The 13702-nt window shown below is 34.7% G+C and overlaps 1 protein-coding gene across 4 annotated transcripts in view; it reads left to right on the forward strand.

The window, feature by feature from the left end:
• The window catches only part of LOC113502131, a 194204-nt gene that overhangs the window by 100067 nt on the left and 80435 nt on the right, over positions 1-13702 (forward strand). Inside the window, exon 1 of one of the 4 annotated variants that reach the window (XM_026883512.1) lies at positions 10506-11868. The exons of the other annotated variants lie outside the window; for them this stretch is intronic. The gene's annotated coding sequence lies outside the window, so the exon portion shown is untranslated. Of the gene's footprint in view, positions 1-10505; positions 11869-13702 lie in introns of those variants that run through there. 4 annotated transcript variants of the gene reach the window in all.

Consider the following 13702-nt stretch of genomic DNA (forward strand, 5'->3'; position numbering starts at 1 on the left):
GTATAGGAATCAATAGCTCGCATTACGTATGCGAACCACGTGTCATAACGGTTCGGTCACGAGTGTACTTCTAATGCGGTTCAAATAGTTCGGAACTAGACCGTATTACCCGTTGGTAATAGGATTCTTTGACCTATTTAGAGTTAAGAGAATATCACCACAGGGATGATGACCATTTTTCCTTCAGTTTCCGTATGGACACGTATTTTTTTGTTTTGTCTCGCAATCATAAATTGATCAAAAGACAGTGAATGGAGTGTATTATTACTTTTTTAATAATAATTAAATCTGTAAATTATGCCAAAAACGGTCTACTTGCAATTTTAGAAATCTGCTTCAAAAAGCTTCATTTATACAATAATATATTTAATCTTTAAGTGAGGATTTAATTTATTTATTTTTAAAACACCACAATTTAATTAAATTTCCGTAGATATACCTATAGTGTAGATAAAGATAGTTTTCCATCCGTAGATATAACAGCATATTTTATTTAAGGAAAAATTGCGGATTTATTTTACTGCTTTAATAAAAATGAAATAACATCACGTTTTACATTATTATTACATACGGTAAAGCATAACCTTGTCAAGGAGGATTATTTTCGTATCTATTTATGTGTTCACAACTGGTTTGATAATTTAAAAAACTGCATCAATCTTGTTTTATTCACTAGACTAACAAAAAGTTTGATTCTTGAAGGGATCAAATCAAATTAAGCATATTTTCGACTTCATCCACGAAACGGAAGCCCTCAAAGATGAACAATTTTTCCCGTTTCTTCCATATTTTCCATTGTATCTTCGCTCCTATTAGTCGCAGCGTGATGGTATATAGCCTAAAACCTTCGACTCGATGAATGGTCTATTCAACATAAGAAACAACACTTTTTCAATTTGAACCAGTAGTTCCAGAGATTAGCGCGTTCAAACAAACAAACAAGCTCTTCAGCTTTATATATTAGTATAGATTAGATCCTTCATTTTGAACATCTATTGATTCTGTGCCTATACTATGTTATTTTAAAAGCGGTTTCTTTGCTTGAGAAAGCAAGATAGCGTAATACACAGCACGTAGCTTTGTCTCACTTCCACAATAGTTAAAATATCAGAGTACGCGTAATCATTGGCAAAAAATATTACTTTATTTAACAATAAATAGTAACGCAGTGTAATATTATATGTTTTGAAATACAGTCGTAAAGAAAAATTATATCATTTTTTTATTACATAAATAGCCTTTTTTGTTACCGCATAAGTTGCTTGAAGTAATTCCTGTTAATAAGTAAAAGAACTTTAATCTACTTGCGTAGTGAAGTGTAATAGATTTTGCGTTTGTTTTTTTTGACACAGTCAACTGACGCCAATCCATAAAATGTTGTAATAGATAGGTAATTCAACGTAGACGTAACGAAACAAAAATGTAACTTAAAATGGCCGACATTTTCTTAACATAAAAAAAAATATTTTTACAAATGACAAAGTGCTTTGCCAATTGCGAACGAAATTAAATAATTTCACACTATAATTGACGTAAATTAACATTAGTCGTCATTTTTTTTATATAATACACGGTTACACAATCTTTTAATTACGCACTTTTTGTTGTAAAAACTTTCCAAATAGCTTTGTTACTGATTGTGGTTTTGATATAATTAAAAAAAGTTATCATTAACTAAGATTACATTAGTGCCCTAGATGATTACTCAAACTATTCTAATGATAGATGACGAATGAAAAACAAGCAAGTGATAGTCGGACTCGCAACACTGACTGTTCGGTACAAATATGCTAAAAAAAAAACAAATTTAAAAAAATGGTTCACCCATCAAATTCTAGACCCTATCAATCATTACTTAACTTCGAACTTTATTTTGAGATGTTATAACTAGCTATGTCGGACCATCAAAGACATCTAGGTGAGGAGAGCAACAAACAGACGTAAAAAATGTCTTAGTAACAGTTTTCCCTATTCATTCTTCTTCCTTAGGAGACCTTATACAGAAGACAACAACGCAATAAAGGTGTCATGACAATATGAAACGCAGTAAAACTATTATGATACTTCCACAGTTTACTATATATAGCCTTTATTCCAAAGCTGTTAAGATACATTTTCGTAGCTTCTCGTCTTACCTACAGTTATAATAGATAGGGGTTAGATTTCCTTCAGTAACTGTACCGTAGAATATTCAAATCGCATAACTAGATTTACAATCACGTCTTAAGGTAAAGCCTGCCGCCTGTAATCTGTGACAGGGATCGCGAGCTGGCTCCTATTTGTTAGAATTATGGTGGGGACATAGTGGGTTAGGAGAAGAGATTTATTAGAAAAAATATAAAAGAATATCTGCCTAATTATCATTCGCCAACACGTTGATAATGTAATAATTGATAAAATATTTTTTTTTAGTTTATGATTGTGGTAATATGAGACTCAACTTATTCTTAAATAGGTACTTTGTTAACAGTTCTGAATAAAGACATACTTTTTTTTAATTACTTTATTTACTTTACTTAGGTATATAATTAAAAATAAATAAAAAGGTCCAAAAGTATTTTAGACTATCTTAAACAAAATGTATCTTACTTCATGCACAAGTAATCAAAGTATTTCTTAACTATTTCAGACTTACACAACATTTTTATCGTACTATATAACGTATATTTTTATTCTTCTGTTAATATAGTCGCAGCCTTAGATATGCCAGATCACCAACACTTCCTACTTTTCAATTAGTCTATCTCCATATATTTCTCGCCAAATGTGAACTTGAATCTGTGGGCGGTATACGAGTACCTTTGAAAAGCGATACGCTGAGTAAAGTGTAATTTTACAAAAATGAGAATGAAATGTTGGCAATATATTTTTAAACATATTTGTTTTATAAACTACTCACCTGTTTCAAGAAATTAATGAGTATCCTGCCGAATGTTTTTAATTGCAAAATATGTCGGAAATATTCAAATCATAACGAAAAGCAGACACTTAGACGTCTGTATGTCACACCAATATTTGTTTTGCAGGTTTCGAACCAATACGTCATAAGTCAAACTTTTATGAATGGCAACATTATTATTTCTTGAATGTTTCTTGTGAGATGACGTCAGATAGAAAGGTATGGAAGGAGAAGACACATTGCGCCGACCCCAAATAATAGTTGGGATAACGGCAGGAGATTGATGAAGATTATTATTTTGAACATTATTATTTTCGTGCCTTCTTTAAAGCAATGGAATGTAGCATAGAGCCGTAATTCTGACGACCTTTCAATTGTATTTGCAATGCTAATCGCTATAACTTGTTTCGATAATGTCAGTCATAATATTAAAAGTTTGGTTGTGATTAGGTATGTTTTAGTAGCGAGGTCTAATTGTAATTATAGTTAAATTAAACACTAATATGTTTTAGTTTTAGAATTGTTCTAATGGCTGCAAATGATCAATGAGTAATGTTCGTGGTATGTGGATGACTAATATGGAAAAGAAAAAAACGTTATGCTTACTTTTAACCACCCTTAAAATTTTACAGAAAGATTAAAATTGTGAAACCAATAGTGATAATGGTAGGTGTATGTGACATCATTCTCATCCTAGCCTTTCCTAACAATTTCGGTTTTCGGTTTTTGCTGACAAACCGAATGACTACCTTTTAAAGTTCACATAGATTATCATGTATGACTGTACACTTTAACTGTATTCGAAACATTTTGTCTATAAAACTATCTCATTGTTTCTTCCGTGAGAAAACAGTCCGCGTAACATCTTCAAATTAATTCTATCCACGTCAATCCGCGAATAAAGATACACTTACAACTTAAGCCCATATTTTAATTAACAGAAGCATGCTTACGACAGCCTAGTTACGACACATCGCCCTCTCTTTCACTCTCTCGCTCTTTACTACCGCTGTCCTTCTTACTCATATGAATAGCCACGGAGTTTAAGTAGAGATTTGCCAACAATGTTACATTGCATTCGTTTCTAACGACTTCGTTAAGGCTAAAACCTGAAATTTTATGATAATTATATTGCGATAGTATGTTCTAATTAATATGCTAGTTGCCAGTGTCAGAAGTTTGTGAGTGGACGTGCCTTTGTGTTTTGTTTTTTATTATTTATTTTATTATTGGTGATATTTTGACATTTGGAAGAAAATGGATTTGAGGAATAAGATGGTTAAGGGGAAGAAGCCGACCTTGTCGCGATCGTCATCTGTTTCCACTCCGAGGTTTGTTGCGTTTAAATTTTGACTTTGGACATATTGTCGTGTGTAAAGAACGTGTTACATTAATTAGCAGGTAATTGTCGTCTAAGCATGTACACATGTTAATTGATCTACGCCAGGCTAATACAAATTAGCTTAAATTGCGTGTTTATAGTTGATTTATGCAAATAATACGAACTGAGTAAGTGAAAGTTGAGTGATTAAGATTAATTGTAATTTAATTCGCGATAAAATAATTTTGAGATTTCGTGATCAGAGAAGATGTTTTAGACAATGTTGGTGCAAAAAATATTTTGCACTAAAAAAATTAAAAAATATACAATAGTATAGTTTTAGTCTTTTACGAATGTGCCTTAATAAGAAAAATAGCTAAGACTACATTTAAGTAATCGTTTAATCTTTTTTTATCGAACTTAAGTGTCGTAGAACCACATTGAATCACCTTCAATTTTATGGATTTCAACTCTACCACTTAAGTTAACATTTCATCTAATATTTCACTAATTTAAATTATATTATTCGTCGGCTTCGATCAGGTCCCCGGGTCACGCAAGCCTCACATGATCAAATTATTCCAATATAGTTCGATAAACGAGTTTGAAGTTTTTTTAGAATAAAATGTTAAAAACATTTGATATTGAATTCCTTAAAAGTGTTTATACTTTAAATTATTAAAACCTTTTGGAAGATATAATACATTTTTTCTTATAAAACAGGCGTTGTCATTATTTTGACGAGAATAAATTGTTCTTTCGATATACAGAAACAGGAACTTGAAAAGAATCACACTGATGCTAAGATTTATTATTTAATAACCATTACATCAATAAATTACTTTTAACCTATTATAATGAACTTTAAGCCATTCTCTTAATCATATTTCAATCAAAATGAGATAATCCGAATCAGATTTAATGACCTTTGATGGTCATTGATTGTGTTAAAAGGTGATTAAAAATATAATTTAATCATTCGGATTTCCAAATGTTAAAGATTAATAAAATTCGCATAAATTAATCAACTGATCGGTAACCTTATAAAAAGATAGACCAAACAGTTTTAATTCCATTAATTGAAGTCATTTATTTTTCTTAATAGTTCTAATCATGTGGTATATGGTATCAGGAAATGTATGCCTATATACGATTGTTTTCAAAAAGGTCAGCAATCATTAAGTCACCCATACGAAGCATTTTAATGTTTTTTTGTTCATGAATAAACGTCCTACGCAGTTCTTTATTAAAAGCCTAAATATAACCTCACATTATTTGATAAAGACGGCTTGAATACAGCATTAAGCAATTAAAGTTCATAATTAGCGCCAATTTCTTCGCTAACCGCCCACAGAGTGCGCAATCAAACGTTTTCCTTTACACATATGGCTAAAGTAGAGCATTTTACATTCTGTAAATGATAAGAATCATTTACAAAATGTAAAATGCTCTACATTAAAAAAAAAGTGATGACTTCTTAAATTACAACTTCATTGCGATGTTTTTGTACAACTTTAAGGAGACTTTTGTTGGAGTTTTATTCCAGCAATTATGTGATTGGTAATTAAATAAATTTAAGTACAAAGTGCCAATTTGAAACTCGGGCAGGAATCAAACTTACGACTATGGATGGATATATACGGATAGGACTATATACGATGCATAACCACACCAAGTAAAGTCCGGGCTCAATGAATGAGGGTGAAAAATTTATCCGCATAGTCAAATATTACTCTTTATGTAGGTTTTTTTAACCAAAATAATCACTTTTGTATTCAAAAGAGGGAATATCATGCTAACAATAGATGAACAGCTACTCCAAGCTAATAAAAGATGGTTCCTTAATAAAAATATAATGTTCTCACAACATGTTGTAACGATCGCCTCATTTTTACTAAACCACGTTATGCGCTGGCGCAATTGCTGAACTAATGTAAGTCCGCGGCGTCGCCGTAAAGGAAAAAAAAACTAAAATCCTATTCAGAATTTTCCTAATAATAATTAAAACTGGCGTGAAACATTAAAATAGTCGACGTTATTACATCTTAATTAAAAGAAGACCTATTAATTGTGTCGTTAAGTTTAAAATAGTTTTTTTTTTACAATTTCACACCTTGCAGTTCAAAGATTACAGGTATAAAAAGCGAATGTCAACAGATATAAATTAAAAAAGAGTTTTTATTATGTCCCAGCCAGTTTAATAAAGGCATATAGATTTTTTATTATTTCTTGAAATTTTTGGCGCTTGATTTTATTACCACAGTCTTTCCTAAGTATTTAACTTACATAATTGCTTTCGTGAGCTTTACCAAGATACTGAGAGACTTTATACTAATTAGGTTCTATAATTAAATAATTTTTAGCGACTATCAGTTATACGAAAGGTCTCGGGTCGAGTCTGGATAAGGCTAGCACAGGACCGTAGAAATTGGCACGAAAAAGGGGAGGCCTATGCCCAGCAGTGGGAGGATAAAGGCTGTGGATGATGATAATAATGATGATCAGTTATACACGTAACTTATAGCTATAAGTTAGCGTGTATAACTGGCCTCGGATATTAACGGGTAACAGATATATAAACACGGACATTCAGACTTCTTTCTATATTATTAGTTAAGATATAAACTTTATCTTCATGCTAACTGGCTGTATAATTGTGTAATTGACGTGTGGCAATTACCTAACCGCTTCCATGTGTGATTAATGAATAGTTTTATTAAATGCAACGACGACGCTTGTTATGTTTTTAAAAGAAGTTAGTTTTCATTATAAACATCATTATTTTGTATGGGTCTTATAGAGTAATATTTAAATACCTTATTCTTGCCTATTATTTATTGCAGGCTAATAAAAAGTTTAGCTTTAACGGCTGTTGGTACATTTTGCTACTCACGTCTACGTGTTAATTTTAGAAAATATTTGTAGTTAGGAGAGTGATTGTATTATATGCATGATAACGTTATGAGGTTTAACAAAAAATCAAAAAATGTAAGAACCTACTCATTTTTTATTTATTTATTTAATAGTTTATGTACACAGATACACACACAGAATACAGAAAAGAAGAAAGATAGAACACATAGTACATAGGCACAGCTTATTTCAACAGAAATTTCTTCCAGCAGGCCCGTTATGGGAGAGTTAGAATAAGAAGAGATGCAGATAGTGTGTAAAAAACAAAAAAGAAAGAAGCTATAACTAAAAATAATTACTAACATTAACCTAAATACATATGTAATATATATATAAATAAATAAATATATATAAATACACTAAATACTATATGCGTCTATGATGATAAGGACAGATAATGTTCCTTCAACTTCCGTTTAAATAAAGCAACAGTTTGGCAGCTCCTCAGCTCAGGCGGCAAATTGTTCCATAGCCGTACAGCGTGCACGGTGAAGGAGTAGGAGTAGTAATCAGTGGAGTGGGAAGGGATTTTAAGTAAGGATTTGAGATGTGTCCTGCAGGACGCATCAGGTGAGCGGAGAAAGGAGAAGCGTTCCCGCAGGTACGAAGGAGATTTAGGATTGAAAAGGATATTAAATAAAAGACACAGAATGCGAGTGTTCCTGCGAAGACGAATTGGGAGCCACTTGAGTTCCTTGCGAAATTGAGAAACATGATCATACTTTCTAAGATTAAAGACAAAACGAATACAAAGATTTTGCAAGCGCTCAAGTTTATTTAAAAGCTCCTCGGTGGCATCCAAATAACAGGCATCAGCGTAATCTATAATGGGTTGTATGAGAGTCTGAGCAAGTGAAATCTTGGTTTTCAAGGGCAAAAACTGTTGAAGACATTTCAGCGTATGAAAAGTATAGAGAGCTTTGCGACTTACTTCATTGACCTGAGCTGACCACGATAAGTGGGTATCAAGAGTAACACCCAAGTTTTTCGCTGAATTAGCGTAGTCAATCTGAACCCCATTCAAACACAGTGGTGGTAGTGACGCAACATCTAGCCTGCTACGCATGTATCTGCTGCCAATAATCATGGCCTGAGACTTCCTGGGATTAATTTGTAGTCCAAAGGACTGCGCCCAATCACAAATCGCATCCAGGTCACGATTCATGGCAGCAACGGCAGCTTCAGCATCAGCACAGGGAAAATGTCTGTAAAGCTGCAAGTCGTCTGCATAGAGATGGAAGTGGGAAGAAATGACCTTTGTGACAGAGTCAATGAAAATGGAAAACAAGAGAGGAGAGAGAACGCCACCTTGAGGTACACCAGCAGAGAGATTGCACCAGCCAGAGGTAAGGTTACCAAGGCGGACACATTGTGAACGGCCTTTTAAATACGAATCAAACCAACTTAGGGTGGAAGGGGAAAAGTTTATAGATTTTAGAATGCCGAGAAGAATATCAAAATCAACAGAGTTGAATGCACTGCTAAAGTCCAGAAGAACTAGTAAGGTGAGAGATTTGTTTTCCATCGCAAGGCGAATATCTTCGGTGACCTTCAGCAGTGCTGTTGATGTACTGTGACCAGGCCGAAAGCCAGATTGAAAAGGACTCAGCAGGTCCATTCTGGATATATACGCAGACAACTGACGGTGAGCTAAATGCTCAAGAACTTTGGAAAGGAAAGGGAGGATTGAGATGGGTCTAAAATCAGTTAAAGCAGCAGGATGTACAATTTTGGGTAAAGGAATGACAATCGCTGCTTTCCACAGATCAGGGAAGGAACCGGAGAATAAGGAAAAATTTAAAATATGAGTCAAAACAGGAAGGACAGAGGAAAGAGTAAGGGATATCATTCTAGAGCATATATCGTCATTACCTACCGCATTAGATGAAATTGCCAGAATAGACTTCTTCACATCATCGGAGGTCACAGCACACCACTCGTATGGAGGACAATCAGGCAACGGCAGACTGGCCAGCTGACTCAATGTACTGGCTCTGACGTGTGCAGCCAAACGAACTGGAGGAGAGGAGAAGTAATTGTTAAGAGCACACACGTCAGTGTCACCACTATAAGTAGCCTCAGCCTTGCCGATACCAATCGATTTAAGGAATTTCCAAACCTCGGAGGAGCTGCGATTATCGAGAGAATTGTGGAAGTAGCGTCTCTTAGCATCTCTACACATTCGACTGCAGCGGTTACGTAAAGTTTTGTAAGCAATAAGGTTGCGCTCAGACGGACTACGCTTCAGCCTCCTCTTCGCCCTATCCCGACTAGCCATCAATTCTTTAATGGCAGGAGTGAGCCAGGGAGCCGGAATATTCCTAACTTTAACACGACGAATGGGAGCATGGCTGTCAAACAAACGTAGTAATTTAAGGTTGAAGCAGTCTACCATTTCGTTGATGCAGGTGCTCTCCAACACACAGGTCCAGTCAATGAGATCAGCATCACGCGTCAATGCCTCCAAGTTAATGCCCTTGTAATTCCGAAGGAAAAGGTACTGTGGCTTTCGCTTAGGAGGACGAATCCTGTAAGAAAGAAAGATGAAATCGTGGTAGGAAAAACAAGCAGTTAGCTGTCCGTGAAAAGAAACATTACTGATCTTTGACACAATCATAAGATCTAACAAGGAAGGAGTACAATTGGGAAAGTGGTGAGTAGCAGAGAGAGGTAAAATACTGAGATTGAAAGAAGAAAGAAGAGAATTAAGTTTAAGCGCTCGACTGTCATCCTTCAGTAGACAAGTGTTAAAATCACCCATCATGACTATATGCTCGTACAACGGGCAATAATCATTCAACAGCGAATCTAACATGTCGAAGTAATTAATATGGAGGTTTGGACTATAGACTACTCCAAGAAGTATCTTTGTGTGATTTAGGATAACTTCAAGAAATAGATGCTCTGCTGATTCCGAGTATAATGAAGGGGAAGCACTGATGATCTTATACGGGACATCAGCCCGCAAGTACATGGCAACACCCCCACCTCCCTTTCCCGTTCTGTCGTTCCGAACCAGAACAAAACCAGGGAGGGCATAGTGAGCAGACAGAAGCGAAGGTTTCAAAAAGGACTCGGAAATCAACAAAGCGTCAAGGTGCGCACTGTCAATAGATGCCAGAAGGTCGGAGTGATGACCAGGAACACTCTGAGCATTTATGTGGGCTATGTTGAAATTATTAGGATAAGGCGACAGAAGTGAGGAGATCTGATCACCCAACGTCAAGAGAGCAGAAGAGTCGCCATCAGCGCTGACAAAACTGTTGGAAGTTGAAGAGCAAGAGAAAAAACTATCGTCTAAGTTGAAATCACACATAGACATTCAAATAAAAATATGCCAATAAAATATTAATATAAATAAATAAAAATACGCAACTTAAAAATATAAAATACAAGTACACTAACAAAACAAAAATAAATTACCAATAACTCTTGGCCATTTTAACTCACCCATTCGCTAGAGAGTAAAACAAACAGTAAGAAGAGAAGAGAATACACGCACACACAAAGAGTCGGTAAACACTAGAAATAATTAATAATATCAGTCAGAAAAAGAGAGTAACAGCATACAAAAATAAATAAATGAAGGCGGCAACACAAGTATAAGGACAAATATCAGTCAGCTATATGAGAATAACATACTACAAATTATATTTAAAAAAAAAAAAAAAAGAAAGAGGGTGACAACAAAACGTCAAATTGACCTGTCATTGTCAAACTAACCAAACCTAAAACAATATGTGAAGTGAAATGTAAAAATAAAAACTAACTACCGGCTTAAAATAAAAACAAAACCGAACTAGGTCGAAAAGTACCGACTTAGCACTCACAAAAAGCGTAACACACGAAAAGGAACTATAAAATAAGAAGGTTAAAGCGGAAAGTAGTAAAGAAAAACAAGACAAAATATACATTTAGCGACGCGCCTTCCTCAGCGTCTTCGTCTTCTTGGCAGCATCTTGTGGAGAAATGCTAGGCATTGAAGGCAACGAACTTCCTCCAGCAGTCCCTGCATCAGCACTAGCGGGAAACAATGCTATGAGATCATCTAGCTCACCCATATTGGAGATCTTACGACGAGACTTATCTGCCGCTTGGACGATGATCTTCCCTTCCGCGGACCAACAGCTACTTATCCCAAAATGTTTCCGGGCAGCAACAAAAACTTGATGTCGCGTCTTAGTGAGAAACTCAGATATTGTGATACCTGTGCCTTTAAGTAAGGTTTTGTTGTCCCAGACAACACGACGGTGCTCCATATCCCTGAAGCGTACCAGCACAGGCCTGGTTTTACCCTGTGAGGCACCAAGTCTGTGGCAAACCTCAAAAATGTCCAAGCAGGCATCATCCACCTTCATGCGCTTGACAACGACGTCCAGGACAGTCTCGTTGAGCTTCTCGTTGGTCTTCTCTGGAACACCGTGGAACAGCAGGATCTTCTTACGCATAGCAGTTTCATGTTTGTCCAGGGCTCGGGAAAGGAGCTCAGTCTGTGCTTTCAGAAGTTTCAGTGTCTGACAAACAAAACTTTTGAACTCCAGAAATTCCGTTGAGAGCGAAGCCAGGTCAGGATGTTTAGGAGCACTGCCAGCAGCAACCTTCAGAAGCTTATTTTCGTACTCCTGCATACGGGAACTGAAGAATTTCTCCAAATCAACCACGCTCTGTGCAAGTTTGTTGTCCATGCTTGTGATGTTTAGGAAATGTTGTGATTATTGCAGTAAAGTGAGCGAAGGTGAGTTAAAGAGCCAAATCAATACATGTATTTACGAAAATAGTAGAATTTCTAATTTTAAATAAATATTAAATTACGGAGAAATAAAAATACGTCTATCTGTCACAACTACCCACAAGGGAAAAAAGTTCATTGTTCATATAAGAAATTATATATCACGTTTTGAAACAAAATATTAAAAACTTTCACAACACAAGATGCTAATCTTTCAAACTGCAAACAAGAATTATTTTTTTCAGTTCTACACAACATCGTTTAATCATGTACTTCTATCCTGAAGCTACCATCTTTAAGAAAATATTTATTCATTTTCAAATATGCTAACATATTAACCCCAAAAATATCAGCATTTCTATTCCATACCATAATTACTAGCCGTAATGACCACACATCAGAAGATGTAAATGTCAAACGCCTTTACCGGATATTTATTAAGTATTGCACAGATGTTGCTACATAATTTACAAGGCTTTTGCGAAATCTTTGAATTGATGAGTTTTAATTAAATTTATAATATTTGACGTTTAATTGGCGTACCGGACAAGGGATTGGATGATAGATCGATTTTGTACTAAAATATTTAAGATTTAGATGGATAAATTTTGTAGCGGCATTTAGGTTACCTTGCACTATAAATATGACCTTTTAAAAAATTGAAAACAAATATTTGATTACCATTTGCTGACCCGGCAAACGTTCTTCTGCCTTATAAGTTTAGTTTACTTAATTTAAGGGATGAAAAGTAAACTTGGTCAAACTAAAACAAAACCATAGATCATTTTATGAAAATCCTTCAAATCGGAGGAATAAGGAAATTGTGATACGTAGGGACTCGTTTTTTTTTCTAGAAACCTATAAAAATACCTACCTAACTCATCACATTTAACTAAACATTTTCGCCAACACAAAACCCATACAAAGCAATCTTTTGTTTTCAGCTTATCCGTCAAAATATCGGCACTCAACGAAGTCGCTAACGAGCGGCATTGATTGGACTTAAATAAATAACATGTTCTTAGTTCACACGGCCATGTAAGATAAAAAAAATAGCTGTTTTCATACCATTTTAGGCAGAAGCTGTTAGGTATTGTGTCGCGTGAACGGCCAGTCTTGTGTAGTCGCATAGGAACTAATGTAGGACACGCATGGAGGAAACTGTGCACATTTTTGAAATGTTCTTATTACTTTTAATACGTTACTAATGGCTTGATATCCGGTCGTTATAGTTCTTTTTTATATGAGAAAATTTTATAGTTTGTTGTTGATTCAAAGATTTTATCAGTCTAGTAGCTATGAGAACTTTTTCAAAATAAGTTCAGATTTATTTGGGACGATTGGTGTACCTTTTACCTTGATCGATTTTATAGGTACTAAATCGTCTTTTGTGCCTGCCGTTTTTAAGAATTAATGAAGTGAATATAACGCTGTGTACAAAATTCCTGGTTTAAGTCAGAAATGTTCTTTACGAAACAGAATAAGGTTTAAATTAGACATTTTATTTAAGAGATAGAAATACGCTTATATTATTCACAATTATAAGTACAAGTTAAACTTATCTTAACAAACAACTACATAATTTCCTTTGGATATTAAATGAAAACATAAATATATGTTTATCTTATCTACACAACTGTTTACCTGTAGTTGAATAGGGTACTTTGATTTACGATAGCCTAGCGAGTTGACACTACTACGGTCCTAGTCTAGTTAACCTTACAAATTAAGGTACAGTTTTATCTCTAACAACCTTTTTTTGTGTAATAATTAATCAGTCTATCAATATTATAGTTATGAAAGTATTTAAATTAACGAGCAAGGTTTTGCTTGTAGATGT

The sequence above is a fragment of the Trichoplusia ni genome, chromosome 16, assembly GCF_003590095.1.
Source record: "Trichoplusia ni isolate ovarian cell line Hi5 chromosome 16, tn1, whole genome shotgun sequence".
Lineage (NCBI taxonomy): Eukaryota > Metazoa > Arthropoda > Insecta > Lepidoptera > Noctuidae > Trichoplusia > Trichoplusia ni.